The sequence below is a fragment of the Vulpes vulpes genome, chromosome 1 (genome assembly GCF_048418805.1).
Source record: "Vulpes vulpes isolate BD-2025 chromosome 1, VulVul3, whole genome shotgun sequence".
Classification (NCBI taxonomy): domain Eukaryota; kingdom Metazoa; phylum Chordata; class Mammalia; order Carnivora; family Canidae; genus Vulpes; species Vulpes vulpes.
Window position 1 is genome coordinate 193,693,656 of NC_132780.1, and position 7,986 is coordinate 193,701,641.

The 7,986-nt window shown below is 43.8% G+C and overlaps 1 pseudogene; it reads right to left on the bottom strand.

The window, feature by feature from the left end:
* Positions 1 to 4,057: 4,057 nt before the first annotated feature.
* Positions 4,058 to 4,600, bottom strand: LOC112925100 (ferritin light chain pseudogene; annotated as a pseudogene).
* Positions 4,601 to 7,986: the final 3,386 nt, after the last annotated feature.

Sequence of the window (7,986 nt, forward strand, 5' to 3'; positions counted from 1 at the left end):
AGATGGCATAACAGAACCCCTTGATACATGGCTATAAATTGTAGACAATGATTAAGCTGTTTTGTTTTGTTTATTTACAACCCCTTTATGAAAAAAGCCCCATAGAGCATGTAAAAAAATAAACATTACACCTAGAGAGTTTGGGGGAATAATCAGTGTTTAAGAAGCTATGAGCAGTCAATAATACTTTTTGGACTCTTATTATGTATTAAGCAATATTATCTCAAGACAGAAAAATTAGCTTCAGATTTATAGGTGGGGGAACTAAGGTTCAGAGACGTTCATCATTTGCCAAGCTTATACATCTAGGAAGTAACTGAGCTGGGATTCGAACGTAGGCCTATTTGGGGAAATGTACGCACTTCCCTACACTGCAATGGTTGGCCTTATTCTAAAAGGTGATATTAAACATTTGAAACCTCCTAACATATTCAGAAATTTAACCAAATCACCTGGGGAAGTTGTTAAAGATTCAGAGTCCGGGTCATACCCCTCGAGATTCTAATTCAGACGATTGGGGATGGGGACCCTGGAATCTGGCTTTTTAATGAGCACCCCACAGTGGTTCTGCTGTGTGTAATCTTCTGACCTTAAACACAGGAAATACAGGCCCAACCTAGTGTACTTTAACTTTCCTGAGCAAAGAACCCTGATGAAAGTCCTGGGCCTCTTTTTTTTTTTTTTTTTTTTTTTTTTGTCAGATGAAAGCCCTGGAGCTGATGAAAGTTCTGGACCTTCTTTTTTTTCTTCAGAAAAATACACATTTTATACCCCAAATTTTACACCCATGAACACTCAATTTCCTACACGGTCCAGTGAAAAGTGGCCTAATTAAAAGTCTCTTCCATCTCTCCACCAAGAGATGTCACTCTTCAGCCTCAAACAGCTGCCCCAAAACCTCTAGTGGTTGGTTTGTTTTTTTTTTTTTCTTTTTCCTTCCTCCTCAACTACAAAGGGAAAATTTTCCCAGGAAAATGAGTTTACTGTTTGGGAAGGAGCTTCCCCTTGTAAATAGAGCAAACTCTGACTCAAGCTTCAAAAAAATTAAGCTGAGATGGAAGGATAGTGTTGTCTATAATCACAATGAAAACAGATCTGGAAATAAAGATGTGATTAAAACCTACCAGTAGGGATCACAGATTAAAATAGGCACAACCTGTCTTGTGAAGGGTCATGAAATTCATTTTCCCAAAAGCCCCTTCTCTGACTTCTTTTCAATCCCAAGGTTTTCTCATAGGTCTCCATGTTGAAGCTAACCTTTGCATCTTTAAATAAGTCAAACCTTATGGAGCAATCCTTGGAAACATGTACATAAATAATATTAACACGGAATCTTCACACATTTACCTTTAATAGGTCTGGGTCTGTAAAATAGGAAGAGCATAAGGAGAACATGTAGTTCTCTCTGTAGGCCTGAGGTCTCCGGAACCCTATGGCTGGAAGTAAGGTGGGTCTGTGAACACTCTGATATTGTACATTAAGTTATACGTGTATATATTTTTTCTGGGGAGAGAGTCCACGTCTTTCATCAGATTCTTAAAGGAATCTTTGACTAAAATTTTAAAAATGATCATTTATGGGGTGAATCTTATTTCACAAGGGCTAGACAAGTAAGCAGGGTGAGCAGAGCCATGTGGTTCAGGCTTGGTGAGCATCTTCTTCAGACAGTGCTAGACAACATTGTATGTGTTGTGTACACGTTGTGTGGATATGACAGCGTCAGGGTGCGTGTTCTGATTGTGGTTTAGATTTGGGGCACTCATCCAGAAACAGGTCTTTCTTGGTATGAAAATAGGAGCACGTGTTTTGGATCAGAAAGACCTGAATCAGTGACCAGGCAGGTTATACTCACCTCTCTGAGTCCTAATGTCTCTGTAAGTCAGGGATAAGCATTTGTAATTTGTCATGTTATCGGCGGGCAGGCATGAAATAATATACGTAAAGCTCCCAGCATAGACTTAGGCACAGGGCGGACACTCAGAAAGGTTTGTCTCTGTCCCTGTTTCTCACCCCACACTGAGATCCCACCCCCACCCCCATGACACACGAGCACAAACTCTGCTGCGTAGCTGGGGCTACACCTAATCAGACTGATTGGAGTCCGGTCTGGCAAACCTGAAGGAAAACCAGTCTCCTCTCCATCTCTGCTGCAAAGGTAAGCAAGGACCTTAGGCACAGAACATGCCTGAGGATCACAGGGAGTTACAAGGGATGAAAAGGCATCATTCCTGGACCCTAATAGGGAAGACATGGCCAATAATAAATTAGCAGAAGCCATAGGGCCTGGGACACCAGCAACATACACACAAGCACAAATATCCTACACACCTGAAAACAGATTGTGCCATAGAAAGGAAAAACCACATGGAGTTGATTTAGGAAACAGCTGTGGAGAAAATGATTACTGAGCCATATTTTTTCGGTGCAGGAAGGGATATGATGTGGCGGAGCAAAAGGGAGAAAGCTAAGGAAGGAGGTGAGAGTGCCAAGGGGGGAGCTTAGGGGCGAGGTGGGCATGGTGCAGATTTGCAGGGCAGCCGGGGAAGCCATGCTGGAGGGCCTGCGGAAAAATGACAGCAGCTAGGTGTGGGGGAAGGGAAGCAGCTAATTGGTAGAGACCCTTGAGACCCATGATTAGGAGTTTTAATTTAATTCAAGAGGCAATTGGAGCTATTGTAGGCTTCTAAGAAGGGGAGCGATATGATCAAAATGATGCTTGAAGACAATGGTTCTTGCTGCTGTGAGCAGGGTGGATTAGATGAAGGAGACCCTCAGCCAGGGAGGCTGATCCGACGCTTTTTCAGGAATCCAGGGTTACAAGGGCATGGCCTAGAACAGGGCTCTGGGAATGGGATGGAAGGAGCAGAACTGCAATATGTTATAGAGGGTAAATATTTGTTCTTTTTAGAACCAAACACTGGGTTAGGTGCTGGGATGCCATAGGGAAGAGGCACAGCAGTTGGGATGGGGGGAGACAAAAAGATGGTGAGGTCAGTGCTAGGATCACACAAGCAAAGAAATATGAGCGTGCGTAGCAGGACCAGCACCTGAGTTGACCACGTAGGTGGTCAGGAAAGCCTTCTCTGAGGAAGCGGTATTTAAGCTGGGAACTTAATGATAATCAGGCATTAACTGAGTGAAAAATCATTGGGAGAAGTACTGCAGGCAGGAAGCCACAGGATGAAAGAGTAGGAGTGGAGCCAGGAGGGAAAGGTGAGAATGGTTTCCCAAAAGGCTCAAGAGAGCAAGCAGGGTGGGACTAGACCAGGAAGGGCCTTGAGTCTCCAATATGGATTGTGAACTTTATCCTGAGGGTAATGGTTTGTTTTTCATTTTAGAAAAAATCTCTCTGGCCATGTGGGAAAAAAGGATTGGGTGTGGTGGTTGTTAGGATGAGAAGCTTGCATAGTCTAAAGGGAGAGATGATTAGGAAATAGTGCTGGAGACAGGTAAATATTCAGGATGCAGAACTTATGGGATGGGGGGCACCTGTGTGGCTCAGTCAGTTAAGCTTTCAACAATGGAGAATGATTATATCCCTGGACTAAACTCTATTCTTCTAGTTTATTCTATAACCTCTTAAATGTGAGGCCAAAAGGATCAAATGATACCCAAGTAACTTAAAACACATTTCAGAACAATGTTGAAAATATTAATAAAACTTCAAAAATACCCATCACCCAAGTTCAAGTTCGCAATGTCTGCCAGCCAATCGCACATTACCAACTATACAGAAGAAGCAAGAAAATATGCACCATTGTGCAGAGACAACAATTAATTGAAGCCAATTCGGACCCGGTATAGATTTGGAATTAGCAGACAACACTAAAATAGTATTCTCCATATGTTCAAAAAAGTAAAGACATGGAAGATATTTTTATTATTCATATTTTTGGGTTTTTTTTCACCAGCTGCTACAAAGGGCTTTATTGTTTCCATTTGGTCCATGGCTTGGGAGAGGGCTCCAGTGTGGCTGCAAGGAGAGGCTTAGGCACAAGTCCTGGCACCAGGGGGATGCCTGAAGGGCCCCTCAAAGGCTGCTGGGTTCCATAGGCTCCTAGTCATGCTTGAGGGTGAGTCTTTCAAAGAGATATTCACTCAGCCCAGCCTGGGGACCAGCTACCCAGTAGAGGTTAGACAGGTGGTTGTCCATCTTCTTAATGAGTTTCACCTCCTCATCCAGGAAGTGATTCTCCAGGAAGTCACAGAAATGGGGATCTATGTAGGCAGAACCCAGGGCATGCAGATCCCAAAGGGCCTGGCTCAGGTTCTTCTCCAGAACCAGCGAAGCTCCCATGACATCCAGGGTTTTACACTACTCCTCTTAGGAAGGCTTCTTAGGATGTGCTTCTGCACATCCTGGAAGTGGGCACTGCCACCAGGATGGTTTTGCATCTTCAAGAGATGCTCAGCACCCTCTCACTTCCCCTCAGCCAACTTGTAGAAGAAAGGACCCATGCCTTCCAAAGCCACAATCTTTGCAGTCGAAATAGAAACCCAGAGAGAGGCAGGTAGAGGAGGCCCGCAGATGCATGTTGACCAGGTGACTGACGGCAGCCTCCACCTCAGTGGAATAATTCTGACAAATCTGGGAGCTCATGTTGGATCTGTAATAAGGAGCTAAGCTCAAAATAGGGTATTGGCTGGACCCAGAGGCAGAGGATGGCTGAGAAGATGCCTCCAAAAGTTGCAACTAGAAAAAAGTTTGGAGGGTAGTTGGAGGCTGGTAGAAGGAGCATCCCTGGGTCTGTTCCATCCAAGTGCTGCTGAAGCAAGAGACAGATCTGCAGGACTGCAAGATGCACCACCAGAATATATTTTTATTTTTTATTTTTTTTAAAGATTTTATTTATTTATTCATGAGAGACATGGAGAGAAAGAGATGCAGGCAGAGGGAGAAGCAGTCTCCCTGCAAGAAGCCTGATGTGGGACTCAATCCCAGGACCCTGGGATCACTCCCTGAGCCAAAGGCAGAGACTCAACCACTGAGCCTCCCAGGTGTCCCTCAAGAAGTGTTTTGGGACCTGTTCACATATAATGTATTCAGCCAAGGAAAGTCTCATGGACTCAGTCATTCAGTAGCTATTCTTTTTTTTTTTTTCTTTTCCATTCAGTAACTATTCATTGAGCATCGGACCCTGCTATTGGGAAGAGAAGTCTCTGCCATTGAGGAGGCTATGACCCAGCTCCACACACTCAACTGATGACGCCCACCCCGTGTGCTGAACAGCACGTAACATGAATGCTCTGGATAGAAAGGGAGCTCTGGCGCTGCAGATGGATTGGCTTCTCCGACAGCCAGGGCTTGAGCTGCTCCCCGGAAAGGGCTATACTGAGACTGGGACTTCATGTGAACAAATGCGTAGAGTTGGCATTGGGTTTTGTGTCAATGCGGTGCACTTAAAAGGCGGTCACGCATCCTGTCTGACCATGGCTGAGGGCCCAGAAGGGGGAAGAAGTAATGCTGGAACCACGGTTGGGCCATTTCTCAGGATGATGGCAGAAGGCAAGGCTGACACTAATGACAAAACACACTTATGCTCCAAACTGACACCAAAGCTAAAAGCCATGTATTGGATAAGTGTTGCCCAGTACCTACTGGAAAGAAATTACTAAGTGATGTTTTTATAAAGCTATCTCCATTTGCCCACAGAGGCAAGAATTGGGAGTTTAAGGGAAATGAAATCCTTTAAAAATGGACATTTTAGAGCCTTTTGCTTTTTTGTGTCAAACTGCCACCGGGATGAAAAAATTGGAGGAAACGATGGAGTGCTCTATGTCTTGATTGTGGTGTTTATATGGGGGCAAACATTTGTCCAACACCATTGAATTGCATACTTAAATGGGTGTGTTTTATTGTGTGCAAAGTATACCTCAAAAAGGTTTATTTACTTATTTATTTTTAAAAAGGTTTATTTTTAAAAAGCAATTTGAACAATAAAAAAATATCAGAGTGAATCTATAAATACATATATATAATCCATTCGGGCATACGTACATCACTATCCCTGGACTTCCTTGCAGCTAAGCCATACCATTTTGGAAACAATTTAGGACTTTCAAGGAATAAGCAGGAAAATAAAAAGATTTTGAGTTATTAAAGTGACTGGAAACAAAATTTTCCAATTAACTATTATGATTATTAACCACCCAGCATGAGTTTCCATAGTTAATGATCCCAGAGGTTTTTATGACTTTCATTTTTCTTTTGCCCTTAAACATGTTCTTCAGTAAGCCCATCATGGAAACGCACTGTAGGGGGTGAAAGGCATAACTTACCTGGTGTAATTAACCTCCCTAGACATTGTCTTAGGGGCACAGATACACTTAAACTGGCATTTTAGAATCTCTCTTTTCCAGCCTACGAGTGCATGTGTTTGCTGTGTTATTTAAGAATATCCAGTTCTGGGGTGCCTGGGTGGTTCATTTGGGTAAGTGCCTGCCTTCAGCTCAAGCCATGACTCAAGAGTCCTGATTCAAGCCCCTTTTCCCTTTGTCCCTCCTCCTGCTCATGCTTGCTCTCTCTCTCATTCTTGCCCTCTCTCAAATAAATAAAATCTTTAAAAAGAAAAGATATCCCATTCCGCTGTAAGAGAAAGAAAAACACCTAAGATAGATAAAACTCCTAAGAATGGTTCAGCATAGATAGAAAGAAAGGAGTAGCTTATGAGAGCTAGAACTCTGTTAGGTGAAGGATGAGTGAGCAAATAGACTTTGAAACATAGAATTCATAAGATGTGCTAGGTAATAGGTAGTGAGTAAATTGGTAACCTGTAAAATACGTTATATGTTTAAGGACAGAACGACAAGAGTATTATTTATAGACAAGAAAGGATGGAGAGACATGTCATGGAGTATGGATTATGCTACATCAAGGCTGATAGTTACACAACTAGCCACCTTCCAGTGATCTCGGTGTTATTCTTTACGGCCTCATGTATGCTCTGCCCTAGAAATACAAATAAAACCCACAGCTGTTGAGCACTCTGACTGGCAAGCTTCAGGTCTGTGCAGGCACACTTGCCCTGTGTCTTTTCAATAAAGCAAGCATGTCGTAGTTCCAGGCACCTTCTTTCTGCTGACACATCCCACCTTGTCCATCCTCAACCCTGGTCCTCCTAACTACAGCATAAGCAGAGAGAGGAAGATAATCTCCCTTGCATGCTGCTTGCCCCCTATCAAAAGGGTGTTAACTCACCCCATCTCTGTCCCCCTGTTCCCATCCTGTGTTTTAAATAGATTCAATATCTTTTTATTTGATTTGGTTCATGAGCCTTTCTGTTCCAAGACCTGCGAGAAAGCTTTCCTGGGGGTGAACCAGAAAGCTGTCATTCCTTGCTACACAGCCTCATTTGGGGGATGGTTAAAGCAGTCCTAAATCCATTTGATATTTTAAACCATACTGAAGGTGCAAATGAAATTTTATTCCTCTGTTTCCGAACCAAATCAGTGTTTATCCATCAAGTCACTTCATCACATGCCCTGCCAGGTAGCATGCATGCTTAAGAGGCTACAGGGGGGGAATCCAAACATTTAGTGCAAGGGCAGGGGAGGAGGAAGAGGGATTTAGAGGGAGAGGCACATCCCTCCATGATTCCCGTTCATTCACTGAGTTAATAAGCACCCAATGCAGCCCCACCAAGCTGCACTTACTGTGGTAGGTTAGAGCGCTAGACACAGCGGAGTCCCACCCTCCGGGAGCATGCTTTCTCCAGGAGGCCACAGATGCAGGGAATCTGAATAAGCAAGCTAAGGGCCGAAGAGGTATTGGTAAAGAGCCATGGGAAAGAGAGCTGAGTGTGGATGCACCTGCTCAGGGGTATGCGTGTGCATGTGCCTGTGCATGTGTGTAAAAGAAATCAGACCTCACAGAAGATGTGTCATCTTAGAGATCTTGAAGCAGGAGTAGGAGTTCGCCTGTTGGACAGATGACCACACTTTGGCAGCCCTGTAGGAGGGATTAGCACGAAAAAAGACCCAGGCGTG